General features: G+C 46.9%; 1 protein-coding gene across 1 annotated transcript in view; it reads right to left on the minus strand.

Annotated features, from left to right (window-relative positions):
- The window catches only part of RTN4IP1 (reticulon 4 interacting protein 1), a 97,228-nt gene extending 86,044 nt beyond the window's left edge, over positions 1–11,184 (minus strand). Inside the window, exon 1 of the mRNA XM_081186624.1 lies at positions 11,075–11,184. The gene's annotated coding sequence lies outside the window, so the exon portion shown is untranslated. The remainder of the gene's footprint in view (positions 1–11,074) is intronic.
- Between the last annotated feature and the right edge of the window lie 3,139 nt (positions 11,185–14,323).

A 14,323-nucleotide genomic window follows, 5' to 3' on the forward strand; every position in this document is an offset into this window, starting at 1 on the left:
CTGAAGAGTCTACTCTGAGTAGGACTTAGTGAATACCACCCTGTAATTTTGCGAAGGTTCACTAACCATGGGTCAGCTGTAGTTAATCATACAATCACAGAAATTATTCCATCCATGCAACATTCAGGATGGCTTGCCAGAATGTAAATGCCACCCAATAAAAATGTATTCATATGCAAAGAATACAACAATAAAGGCACACAAAATATAACAAATAAAAGGTGCAACATTAACATCTGTCAGAAAGTCTGGACTTTAGGAATAAAATATCCTAAGATATAAAAAAAAATCAAGGAGCTGCATCCAAGTGTAACATTTTGCAATTCTATGGAGGTCCTTGGAAATTCGAAATACAGTGGTACCCCGCAAGACGAATGCCTCGCAAGACGGAAAACCCGCAAGACGAAAGGGTTTTCTGTTTTGGAGGCGCTTCGCAAGACGAATTTCCCTATGGGCTTGCATCGCAAGACGAAAGCCCATAGGGAAATGCTGGCGGTCGGGAGCAAAGACTTTCGCCCACAGCCGGCCTTCAGAAGAGGACCTCTTCTGAAGGCCGGCGGGGGGCAAAAGTCTTTGCTCCCCCCCGCCTGCCTTCCCCCCGCCTGCCCCGGCGATCTTAAAATGCTGGCGGGCGGGAGCGAAGCGTTCGCTGCCGACCCCCAGCATTTTAAAATCTCCCCGTGTCCCGGGGAGATCTTAAAATGCTGGGGGTCGGGAGCGAAGCGCTGCCGACCCCCAGCATTTTAAAATCTCCCCGTGTCCCGGGGAGATTTTAAAATGCTGGGGGTCGGGAGCGTTCGCTGCCGACCCCCAGCATTTTAAAACGCTGTTCCGAAGCGGGGGGCGGGAACATCTGCCCCAGCCGCCCCACTTCGGAACGCTGTTCCGAAGGGGGGAGGGGGGGCGGGAACAGCTGCCCCATCCGCCCCGCCCCCCTTCGGAACGCTGTTCCGAAGGGGGGCGGGGGGGCGGGAACAGCTGCCCCATCCGCCCCACTTCGGAACGCTGTTCCGAAGGGGGGAGGGGGGCGGGAACAGCTGCCCCATCCGCCCCACTTCGGAACGCTGTTCCGAAGGGGGGCGGGAACAGCTGCCCCATCCGCCCCACTTCGGAACGCTGTTCCGAAGTGGGGAAGGGGGGCGGGAACAGCTGCCCCATCCGCCCCACTTCGGAACGCTGTTCCGAAGTGGGGAAGGGGGGCGGGAACAGCTGCCCCATCCGCCCCACTTCGGAACGCTGTTCCGAAGGGGGGAGGGGGGCGGGAACAGCTGCCCCATCCGCCCCACTTCGGAACGCTGTTCCAAAGGGGGGGGGCGGGAACAGCTGCCCCATCCGCCCCACTTCGGAACGCTGTTCCAAAGGGGGGAGGGGGGGCGGGAACAGCTGCCCCATCCGCCCCACTTCGGAACGCTGTTCCGAAGGGGGGAGGGGGCGGGAACAGCTGCCCCATCCGCCCCACTTCGGAACGCTGTTCCGAAGTGGGGAGGGGGGGCGGGAACAGCTGCCCCATCCGCCCCACTTCGGAACGCTGTTCCGAAGGGGGGAGGGGGGGCGGGAACAGCTGCCCCATCCGCCCCACTTCGGAAAGCTGTTCCGAAGTGGGGAGGGGGGACGGGGACACCTGGCCCAGCCGCCCCACTTCGGAAAGCTGTTCCGAAGTGGGGCGGGGGGGGCGGGGACACCTGCCCCAGCCGCCCCACTTCGGAAAGCTGTTCCGAAGTGGGGCGGGGGGCGGGAACACCTTCTGAAGGCGGGCAGGGGGCGAAAGTCTTTGTCCCCCCTGCCTGCCTTCCCAGGGGCTTTTAAATCGCCCCGGACAGCGGAGAAGTCCTCCGCTGTCCCAGGGTTTTTTAAAATGCTGGGGGTGGGAAGAAAAGCCCTTGTCCCCCCCCCCCAGCCTTCAGAAGAGGTCCGGGGACAGACTGTCCCCGGACCTGGTCTGAAGGCGGTTTCCCTAGGAACGCATTAATTGATTTTCAATGCATTCCTATGGGAAACCGTGCATCGCAAGACGAAAAAACCGCAAGACGAAGAGACTTGCGGAACGAATTAATTTCGTCTTGCGATGCACCACTGTAGTACTATGAAGTTCCAAAGTCTTTGGAGTGTGGGTTGTAAAATTTTATTTTAAGGCAAGCCTTTCAAGCAGACATTTTGAGATAAGCAATTGTTCAGTTTGCATTCTGTGAAGAAGGATGAATATTTTCGTTTAGCCAAGTGAGAATATCAAAACAGGAAAGCTGCATTTGATCTAGTACTTTTCTATTTTGTCACTATAAAAATGGAGTGTTTTCCTTCCTCCTCCCACTCCTCCCCCACCTTTTCATTTTATTTCCTGCCCTAAACGAGCAAACCTGTTTTTCAGAGGCAAGATTCACCAATAGGCCATGAATACTTTAGATGCCTTTCAGAAACAGGAAGAAAAATGGCTCTGGCTGCTGTAAACGGATATGCTGCTGTCAGGGAATGGAGATTTAGACGTCTGTAACCATAGCAATCTACAAGCTTATCTCACAGAGGTGTGCAGAATTCCCTTTTTCCTGCCATTCTCCCACAGTTCATTAAACCGTCACCTGTGGGTTTCACTGAGCAAACTTATTAAGCAAATGTCACATTTCCATGCAGCCCAGCACTTTTCAGAGTAGATGTGCTAATGAAATACTCTACATATTTCAATTTTGTTTTACAAAGGCATGGGGGAGATTGCCCTTCAAACACTATTTCTCATCATGGCACAGGCCAATGTTGTTAACCATTTCTGGATAAATTAACATAACAATAAAGTAGTGGGGCTCTTTTGCTTACTTTCATAATGACCCAGACGATCTGTTTTGTTGTTATTCTGGCATAGTGATTCTTTACTAGGTTCTCGGCAATATAATTTTCAGTTGCCAAGACAGCCTGGCAGGTAGCCAAACAATTTAGAGCCTTTTATTTTCATATAGTATTTTGAAAACAATTCCCATGGCCTCTTTCATGTAAGCATTTGTGTTTTCCTCTCCCTCCCCCCCTTTAATTTATAGGTGTGAAGTAGACTCTGTGCATGAATAAAGAGCCCAAGTCCCTGTCCACAGCCCTGACCACAGACAATAACCCACCTAATCCAGCCTCCTGTTCTCACATTGGCCACCTGGATGCCGGGGTGGGGGGGACCTGCAAGCAGGACCCAAGCCGTCACCCCTCCTGTGGTTTCCAGCAACTGGTATTCAGAAGCATACTGCTGCCGACTCGAGGCAAAGCATAGCTATCATGGCTAGTAGCAATACAAAGTTGCACATTGCTGGTCTCTGAATTAATACTCATCAGCCTACACTCCACAACCACCAAAGTAGCACAGTTGTTCTACTTACAGTAGCACCAGTTACCAAACCCCAAACATACCAGTTTTTTATTTCCATGTACTGCCACTGCTGCCGTTTAGCATTTATTTAGACGGCTTAGAAGAGATGGATAAATAGGCCATGAACAGAGAAGTTAGTAAGAATGATCCGACCACAGATCTACAGTTCTCTCTTATCTCCTAGTGCATGGGTAGGCAAACAGGCCTGGGGGCCGGATCCAGCCCAATCACCTTCTAAATCTGGCCCGAGGACGGTCCAGCGTGTTTTTACATGAGTAGAATGTGTCATTTTATTTAATATGCATCTCTGGTATATTTGTGGGGCATAGGAATTTGTTCATTTCCCCCGCAAAAAAAAATATAGTCCGGCCCCCCACAAGGTCTGAGGGACAGTGGACTGGCCCCCTGCTGAAAAAGTTTGCTGACCCGTCCTAGTGCATTCAGCTGGATGGAAGCCCTTTAGGAACACTTGAACAGAGTTGGGTGTGCTACCTTTTGTCACAGAGGTTCCATAGTTGCTTAGCAGCCTTTGACAAATCTCCCCCCCCCCCCAGCTAAATATGTCATTGAGAAGATAGTGGCTGCTAGAAAATGTTAATTGAGAAGACAAATCTCTGGGAAACCTTGGATAGGGATCAAAACAATTGCCACTCTTTTACCAAGCAACCAGCCGTGCTTCAAAAGGTACCCACACATTTACCCCAGGGCCAAGGCCAAGGGACTGATGGTTCTCTATGCTGCCGGACTACAACTCCAATCACTCATGTCCTATTGGCGATGCTGGCTGGACCAGGTGGCAGATGAGAGCCAGCAACACCTTAAGGACCACAGTTTCCCCATCTGTGTCTTAGAGTAAAAGAAGCTTGATAGAGGCACTTTCAGTCATGAGGGAGGGGAATGGCATGAGGAGAAAGGGATATAAAATGGGGGTGGGCAGATTTCAGCCCTGTAGTATCTACTACTCCTGTGATCCATCAACAAGAGCCAGGTGAAAAAGAATCATAGAATGGATCAGCAGAGGTGGATTTAGGGGAGCGCAACCAACCAGTTCTGTCACAGTGGTTATGAAGACTCAAGGATGCCACAGGGGACACTGCAACTATGATTCAAAAAGGAGCAAGAGAGGCGGGGGGGGGGCATGGAATTTTGGCATCGCAAAGGGCACTGGTGAAATTTGAGACCCAAGGTCCACCACTGGGATCAGGTAGGCAAGCATACACTCAGAACTGAGAAACATGGTGCCTCTGAGCACATGTGCAGCCCAGGATTTGGGACTGATTCCAGATTCATCATCATCATCATACTTTTATTGTCCATGTACAACCTTCCCTCCCCCCACACACAAACACTCAATCCCATTGCACTCTGTGTGCTTGTCGCCAACCCCAAAAGTCAGTTGCACTATATTATTTTCTGTTCAGGAGCCTAACAGCCCACGGATAGAAACTGTTTTTTAGCCTGTTGGTACGAATGATTATACTTCTATATTTCCTGCCTGAGGGTAGAAGATTAAAGAGGTGCTGGCCAGGGTGTGAATCGTCCTCCCACAAAAAAATCCACTCCTGGTTGTCGACCCCCTTCCCTAATTATTCCTTTCAAATCACCCAGAGATCTACCTCCCAGCAACCTTTTATATAAAGCCCCTCTTTCTCTCTCCCATTTATATTCTGCTTCCAGTTACAGCTTAAGTTTCTCATCATTTTTTTTTATTTAAAAAGAAAAGCAAAGTACAGTGGATGCTCGGGTTGTAAACGTGATCCGTGCGGGATGCACATTCGCAACCCACAGTGTTCGCAACCCGCATCTGCAAATGTGCGGGTTGCGATTCGGTACTTCTGCTCATGCGCAAAGTGTGATTTAGTGCTTCTGCGCATGCACGACCGCCGAAACCTGGAAGTAACCTGTTCCAGTACTTCTGGGTTTCGGCGGTCTGCAACCCAAAAAAACGCAACCTGAAGCGGCTGTAACCCAAGGTATGACTATCATTAAACTACAGATACTGGGTGGTATGCAACTTAGTTTTACTCAGACACACTGAAATTAACGGCTTTACCAAGGTACGTCTATTAATTTCAATGGGTCTACTCTGAGCGAAACTGTTGAATACACTTTTTTTAAAAGCTTCACCCTTGCTCGTTTGACCTTAGAAATTCCATTAATTGATTGCCATTTGTAGGAACACTTAGTACTTAGTGAAATCTGATGGATTATAATAATAATAATAATATTTAGCCATAAACAAAGTACGGGATGCGTAGAGCAGGAGAACATATTCCAACCTTGACCTGAAAGAAACTGCATGGGTCACACACTTCCTTGCTGCCTTCTTCCTGCCTGCCTGCCTGCCTGTTCTTCCTGGTATTACTGTTGTATATCCTGTTTTTCTATGAATGGAAATAAAAATATAATTAAGGAAAATAAAAGGACGTACTTTGCCTTGCTGTCCCATACACTCTCTCCTACAGTGCCCAGCCAGGTAGGACTTAATTATTATCCAACCAGAACAAGAAAGGACTTCATCAACGCACAGTAGGATGCCATTCATGAAGCAATACTGGGGCCCTTTGTCAGGGGCAACTATTTTTTATTTTCTGTTTGCTGGAGAGTGGAAATAATTGTCTTGACTTTCAATCATATAAAATGTCTGCTTCTGTTGAACTGCAGTTACATAGCAAAGCAAGCAGGAGCACGGGGAGTGTCTGCATGACACACCTACACACTGCAGCCAACACACTATTGTGTCACAACGCACAGTTGGGAAAGCTCTGGGCTAGAGTGGTGGGAGGGAGTTTCAGTGAATAGCTAACAACATTCTAAAAGGAGCCACCAACATAATTTTAGTAATGAGGTGATATTTCCCCAGGAACTTAGGGACTTGATTTAGGTTGGTGAAATGGTAAGTGGGGGGAAAGTTAAAGTCCTGAACTTGTTTTTCAGAACACACACACACACACACACACACACACACACACACACACACACACGAAAACACACCTGGTTGGTTTGTTTTTTAAGAGAATGTCACAAGATCAATTCACTGATCTCCCACATCTTATCTATTATTAAGGCTTCAGAGACTGTTTCCTCAAAGTTAACCAGCTGGACAATTTTAGTTAAGTTCCAGTTCTCTTAAAAACAACATTTCCAAGAACCATAGCAGCACATAGTCCAGCTCAAACTGGCCCTTGACTGTTTACTCATGGGTACCACATGTACTTCATTGTGTGCTTACAGAAGCGTACCTGGGCGCCCTTGGCAAGGAACTGTACCAGCGCCGCCCCCTCCCCGTCCCTTGCACCATTGGCAAGGAGGTGTATCGGTGTGGAGAGGCATGATTTTTGCCCCACCCCGAGGCCTGTGCCCTTGGTGGAGGCCAACCTAACCAACTCCTAGGTAAGCTCCTGTGTGCTTACAGACTTCTTAAATCTATGTACAGGTATCAGACTGGACAGTCTCTATTAGTCAATAAATAGAATGCAATCTAAATAAATAATAGTAATTGCTATGTTCAGAAGGAATCTTTATTACAAACCAATCTCATAGTAGTTGGCAGTTTTCCTTTGTTATTTTACAGACTTGAGAGAGCACCACTGAACAAGGTATGCCATAAGTGGTGCTACAAACACAGTGCTATGCACTTACCGTATTTTTCGCTCTATAGGAAGCACTTTTTCCCCTCCAAAAATTAAGGGGAAATGTGTGTGCGTCCTATGGAGCGAATGCAGGCTCCTTGGCTTCAGTGATAGCAACGCGAAGCCTCCGAAGCGCAGAGGGAGCACTCCCTCCACACTCCAGAGGCTTCGCGTTGCTTTCGCTGAAGCCTGGAGAGCCAGAGGGGTCGGTGCGCCCCTACCCTTCTCGCTCGCCAGGCTTCAGGGATAGCCGCCTGAAGCCTCCGGAACACAGCGGGAGGTCCTGCTGCGCTCCGGAGGCTTCAGGTTCCTTTTGCTGAAGCCGGGAGAGCAAGACTCTCCTAGCTTCAGCAGAGAGGGAAAGCTGCGCAGCGCCCCTTCAGCCAAGCGGGAGGAGAAATGGAAGGGGCTCCGTTTCTCCTGCCGCTTCGCTGAAGGGGCGCTGAGCAGAGAGGGGGAGAAATTTTTTTCTTGTTCTCCCCCTTTAAAACAAGGTGTGTCCTATGGTCGGGTGCATCCTATAGAGCGAAAAATACGGTACAGTGGTACCTCGCAAGACGAATGCCTCGCAAGACGAAAAACGCGCAAGACGAAAGAGTTTTCCGTTTTTTGAGTCGTTCCGCAAGACGAATTTCCCTATGGGCTTGCTTCGCAAGACGAAACGTCTTGAGAGTTCTTGCAAGTTTGTTTCCTTTTTCTTAAAGCCGCTAAGCCGTTAATAGCTGCTAAGCCGCTAAGCTGTTAATAGCCGCTAAGCCGCTAATAGCCGCTAAGCCGCTAATAGCCGTGCTCCGCAAGACGAAGAGACTCGCGGAACGGATTAATTTCGTCTTGCGAGGCACCACTGTAATTGAGAAGTGAGCAGAGGACTGAAACTGCCTCAGTGTCGGCAGCGGGACTTCCCAGGTGCCCCACAAGGTCTAGGTTCCACCAGGCTCCACTGACATTTCAGTGGAATGTGAGGATGAGAATGAGACACCAAGGTGTGAAATGCTCTCCCATGGTCCCACCAACCTCTGCCTCACCTCTGCCAGCCCCCACTGGCTTATTTACTGTATCTGGTTGTAAGCTTTCTCCTCCTTAGCCTCAGTGTTGCTCTTGTAGAACTCAGCAGGGAAGATGGGGACAAAACTAAATTACCTGGCTTCCCCCCTCATTGTCTCTGGCTCCAGCTACTGTTGGCCTCCCTGCTTTCCACCCTACCGGTCCCAATGCTGCTGACTCCCCACCCCCCAATCTTCCCCATTGCTACTTGTATTATGAGAATAATGGAGTTAGATAAGGAGTTTCCTAGGCTGATATTGGGAGGCTAACGGGACAGACAGGAAATGATGGCTGGAGTCATAGAATCATAGAGTTGGAAGAGACCACAAGGGCCATCGAGTCCAACCCCCTGCCAAGCAGGAAACACCATCAGAGCACTCCTGACATATGGTTGCCAAGCCTCTGCTTGTTGCATTTTACCAAGGAACATTACATTGTGGGTGGATGCCAGCGATCCTTTGCAGAGCAGCCACTTGGGTTCCCATGTCTGGGGATTAGATTGACAGTGGGATCTTATTACAACACTGCTGACAGAACAGAACTCCTCCATTGGACCTGAGGGCTGCAGGGAGCACAGAGCAGAGCATGTGGCACCCATAGCTATGTCCTCCAGCACCTCATGTCCTCCCAAATCTCCTACCTGATATAGCAACTTCACTCTACCTAATAGTAGGACTAGCCACACCTATAGTTTATCTCCTTTAATTTTTTTTCAAGCTGATTTTTTTTAATGGCACCAAGGCCAAATTTCAAATATTTGCACAAAATATGCACTAAGGCCCTTGGGCTTTCTGTTCTTAATTATCTTAGATAACTGACCATATAATGCAGCTGTTATTCATTTACTTAATTAGTTTGTTTTTTACATTTACCTTCCACCTTTTCTCCAAGGAGCTCAAGGTAGCATACTTAGTTCTCTTCACTCCACTTTATCCTCAACAACCCTTTGAGGTAGGTCAGGCTGAGAGGCAGCAACTGGCCCAAGGTCACCCAGTGAGCTTCATGATCGAGTCGGGAACAGAACCCTGGTCTCCCAGGTGCTAGTATGACACTCTAACCACTACACCACACGGGCCCCTGTATGCTCACTCTGTTGCTTAAGGGGCTGTACTATTACACCTTATATTACATTCCCAGAGTATCCTTTTATCATGACTGTTACCTAAGCGGTTTCAAAGGTCTGGGCACAATCCACTACCAATTCCTTGCCCATGAACCTGTTAAGACAACAGGGTGATCACAACCTCTTTGCATGCTTCCCTGGAGGAAAAGCAGTTTTTAAATATGGAAGATAAAACAACTGTCTACAACAGTTCCAAAAACCCATAAAACACCAGTCCAGGTAAGCACTTGAGTTTCTGATGTTTATTTCGTTTTCCTGAAACACTCGCCTCTATTGCTTCATTTTGCTTATTCTAAGATAAAATCTGAGCCACCAGAAGTCAACGTCACAAGCAGCTTTGACCCAGGATGGGTTGTAGAAGCCCATTTTTCCTTTTTGAATGGCAGCCACCAGAGCACTTTATAGCAGACTGTTGCTCAAGGGAGACTCTCCTTTCCTGGGAGTGTGAACAGGTTTTTCATGCTTAAGGGGCTCAATAAGCCTCTTTTCAGAAGCTCTTATACCTCAACTGTCCAAAGACAGGTATGTTAGAGAAACAAGCACATCCTTTGACCCTGGAGCAGAATATTTTACCCAAAAGAATGGAAATGAGATGCCAAACCTGCCTCTGAGATCCGGTTTAATGAGATGCCTTTGACATTACTCAGGTCTGCTTGGAACACTACCAAATTACACCCCCCTCTCTGCACATAACCGTCTTTGTCTGTTGAACGTCTTTTGCTTCACCCAGGATAAGGAAATGCATCTAGTACAACACTGGCAACTGTTCCGGGAACAAATTCACAATATTCCTCTACTGACAGTCAAATTTGCAATTATGCTCAGTCCAACAGTTTGGATTTTAAAGACGCTTCAAAAAGATCAGCAGTCTGATCTCAAGCTATCATGATAATACTTAGCAGAGAAGTTTCCACAGTGCTGCAATACACCTGCAAAGAAATACAGTATTTATTCCCATACTGGGGAAGCAGGAGAAGGCTTGCGGATGAGAGATACTGGTTTGCCTAAACGTGCAACAAAGCACTTGGAAAAGACTGAGCTTTCTCATCTCTGCCAACAACGGCATCAGAAGCTGCTGAATGCAGCCAGATTCTTGAAACCCTCAGATGCCCTGAAAATACCATGAAAAGCAGTGCAGCTGTGAGCGTGTACCGGAGCCTACAGAAAGGGGCGGGGAACTGACTGTAAAGCAGAAAATACCGGAATGCCTGGGCAACATGCTCCAGACAGAACGGAACCATTCAAGATGTGCATTAGGCATGCTTGATTGACAAGATCATGGTGAGCAAGCTTCCCAAAACCACTCCACTTCTTTTCTAAGTTTGTTTGCATTGCTAGTGACGTCATGGCAGGCAGCGGGAAGGATGCCTCCTGAACCATGACCTTCCCGATTCACAGCTTAGCCTTATAGCCACCTAAACCATCATGTTTATTTTGTAAGGTACTGTTACACTCGCCCTGTTTCTATGAGTGGGAGGAACTTCCAGGGGCCCCACGCTTGGTTTCTTTTCAAAGTCACAGGAGACTTACTCAGTTTTGTAATCCTAAATATAGAAATTCCTGCATTGCAGGGGGTTGAACTAGGTGGCCCTTGGGTCCCTTTCCAACTCTAAGATTCTATGATTCTGTGTTGAGCATAGGTGAAGGCAAACAGCTTAAAGCAGTGATGGGGAAACCTATGTCCCTCTGGATGTTGTGGGACTAAAACTTCCATTGTGGTGACCAGCGGCCATGCTGGCTGGAGCTGATGGGAGGTGAAGTTTCACAACATCTGGAGGGCCAGTTTCCTCAGCACTGGTTTAAGAACTCCAAGAGCAGAATCCCTTGATTCATATCAGAGCTTCAGATATAGGTTGCCCCCTTGAAGCCATTTTCCAGAGCTAAAAGTAAACCTTCTGTCCCTTCCTGTTATTCTCTCTCCCCCACAACTCTTACCTTGTTTCCTTGGCTTCCCTTTAGAGCAGGGGGTCAGCAAACTTTTTCAGCAGGGGGCTGGTCCACTGTCCCTCAGACCTTGTGGGGGGCCGGACTATTTTGGGGGGAAAAATAAAAGTGAATGAATTCCTATGCCCCACAAATAACCCAGAGATGCATTTTAAATAAAAGCACATATTCTACTCATGTAAAAACACACTGATTCCCGGACCGTCCACGGGCCAGATTTAGAAGGTGATTGGGCCTGATCTGGCCCCTGGGCCTTAGTTTGCCTATCCATGCTTTAGAGGCACACATGGAGACCTGGATAACATCAGCTGGGAATCTGGTTGGCGGAGGGGGGGGGGGAAGGCTTTTTTGTTTGTGTCAAAATGGCCCTCACTATCCAGAGGTGTCTCCAGGTGTTTTCTAGCCTGTGTGAACCTTTTACCTGTAATTCCTCTAACAAAAGGGACACCTGGCAACTTTAATGCTGATTATTAAGGAAGTCTCTCCAGCAGCCCATCTGACTCCATTAACCCTCTCCTGTCTAAACTAACAAATTTATAGCAATGCGTTTTGAGATTGCATAGTGTTCACCTATGAAGCTCATTAGGACCATGTACACACCATACATTTGAAGTACATGGAAAACATATCCCTCCCCCCAAGAATCCTGGAAAAAATTGTTAAGGGTGCTCTGCGAACTATAATTTCCAAAATTATTGGATGGGGGAATAGGGAGAATTACTCTTTGGTGAGAGAACCCCAGCAGAGATTTCAAATCACAAAACATGCAACAAAGTATGGAAATATAGGCTATTAGATATTTAAAATATGCCATTTAAAGTGAGTTCCAAAACGTTCCCTTAAAAGGTTTCTTTCCAAAGTTTCCCTCTTCCCCAGCATAGGAAAATACAACAATTTGGTAAGTTAAAAAATGGTTTACTTACAAACTCTTTGAAGGTCAGATTCCTGTGTTTCAGAGAAGTTGCATGGGCAGTAAAACTTAGCTGACTTACAGTGTCCAAAGTTTTGGTATAGCAAGAATTGCTAACAAAGCCACCAGCTTCTCTGGAGGATTGAGGGAGCCCACACATGACAACACATCCTGACGCCATGTGCAGGGGGCCCTCTGAACATTGAGGGGGCCCAGCCCGTTCCAAAAAAAAAAAGATCTAGGAGCCCACAGTGCCTCAGCCCCTGGCCAGTGCCTTTGATGGCTGGTGAGAGCCATGTTGAACAACCAGCTCAAACCTAGTTCCTCCCAAGGTGAGAGGAAGTGGATTTAGCTAAGTTTGGCAGGACAGCTTACTCTATGGTATTAACCCCTTCATGCATTAATTAGACTTAAGTATGTTGGTTATATGAGGCAGGTTATCTCACAGTAAGCTGCTTGGATAAAGAATGGAATGCAAATGCAATTATAGTACTTTTTCTAACATTATCAAAATACACTTATTTTGTACCTGTATGTAGCAAAACATGTTAAGTTTAGCATGGCTTGACAAAACAGTTACCTAAGTTATTTTGGCAAAGTTTCAGATTAAAAAATCTTCTCTTTTTACAGGTCCAGTTAATAGATTTGTTATCAGGTGTTACTATTGCTACAGCTCACCCCCATGGAAGAGTGAACCAATCTGGCTTCCCTTCCCCTGTCACACTTGAGTTGCAGGAACCAGGGAAAAGCAAGAGGCAATAACTCTGCCAAGACCTCCCAAGTGAAACTGGAAAAACACCTGACAGGAATGAGGAACATAACAAGCTTTGCAAAGCCAGCTCACAGGCAGGTGAAACTAAGTATTCTCAGCAATCACCAGATTGAAATTATTTGTGATCTTCAGGCAGGACTGCCAACTCGAAGAAATGGGTGGGATGTTTCACCAAAAGTCTTGGGGCTGCTTCACTTGTTACAAATATACACCAATATCTTAATTCTACACAGAGTTGAGAACACCAATAGCTATTGAAATCAACAGACACACCTATGTCTGCATAGGATTGGACCACATGTGTGTGCATGATGCTTATGCAATTATGTTTGAAGAAACAGCAAACGTATCTTTCACAATATATGCAGAAGATGTAATAGGCACAAATCATTTGAAATATCCCAATGGAAAGATGACAGTATAAATTTTGTAGGTGATATCCTACAAAGTCATACCTAGAGTAGACCCAATGAAATAAATTGACTTGTAATGTAAGGATCTCAATGGGTCTACTCTGGGTACTGTATTACTTAGTCTACATTCACACTATACGTTGAAAGCACGATGATACCACTTCGAACAGCCAGCCCCACTCCTCCTGAATTAATTGGGAGGGAACTCAGGAAATTAACAGCCTTGTTTACTATTGTTGATGGGCCCCTGTTATGAAGAAGTGCCTTTCCAGATTATTCATAACTCCCTGGGGTTGAATTGTCAATACATATGTAGAACAGATTAAGGGAAAGCTGTCTAACCAGCTCCTCAACCTCCATGGCAGAATACTTTTTGACTCAAGTGAAACCTTATAGTTTGCTGAACACAGTTAGTCACCTAACAGGACTAAAATCAGTCTGACTACAACTGGTATGCCATGTTCTTGTTCCAGTTGTAAAGCCACATTTAATGCAATGTGCAGTTGTAACTAAAGCATCGCATCACTAACAGGCTATAAACGTTGCTGTTCACAACAGAGAGGGGGCAGAGATGCCTTCACTCTATGCTCATTACCTGGTTTGTTCCCCCTTCCCCTGCTGAAGCTGTCATCTGTGCATGCGCAATGGCTGTCTCAAACATGCATGCCTCAACAAAACCACGGCTTACATATCTGAATCAAATGGAAGCTGGTTCAAGGGAAAGAAAATCCAACAGGAGTATTTCTCAAGAAGCTACAGGATACTTATGGATTGTGGGTAACACCACATGTATTCGGTTTCAGACACCAGCAGTGGGAGCGCATTGGAATGGTAATGTGTACACAATCTGAATGTCAAGCAACATATGACTATAAAGCAGCCATTAAAAATATTAGGGAAACAAACGTCCAGCTGCTTCTGTGTTTTGATTGCAAAAGGCACCTGTGACTGAACTTTGAGTTGACTTTCACATATATTTTTTTCTGGAAGTAATGGACCATTCAAATGAGTCTCGGTTATTTTCAGGTGGTGGGGAATGAAATTGGAATATTACTGAAGCTCCAGGAGCATCACAGCTTTCAGTCCAAGTACGTTAACTGTTTCTGTTTTGCCTATTAGTACTTGGCAGCGGCCAAAGGAATGCA

This window comes from Podarcis bocagei (genome assembly GCF_964188305.1).
Source record: "Podarcis bocagei genome assembly, chromosome: 3".
Lineage (NCBI taxonomy): Eukaryota > Metazoa > Chordata > Lepidosauria > Squamata > Lacertidae > Podarcis > Podarcis bocagei.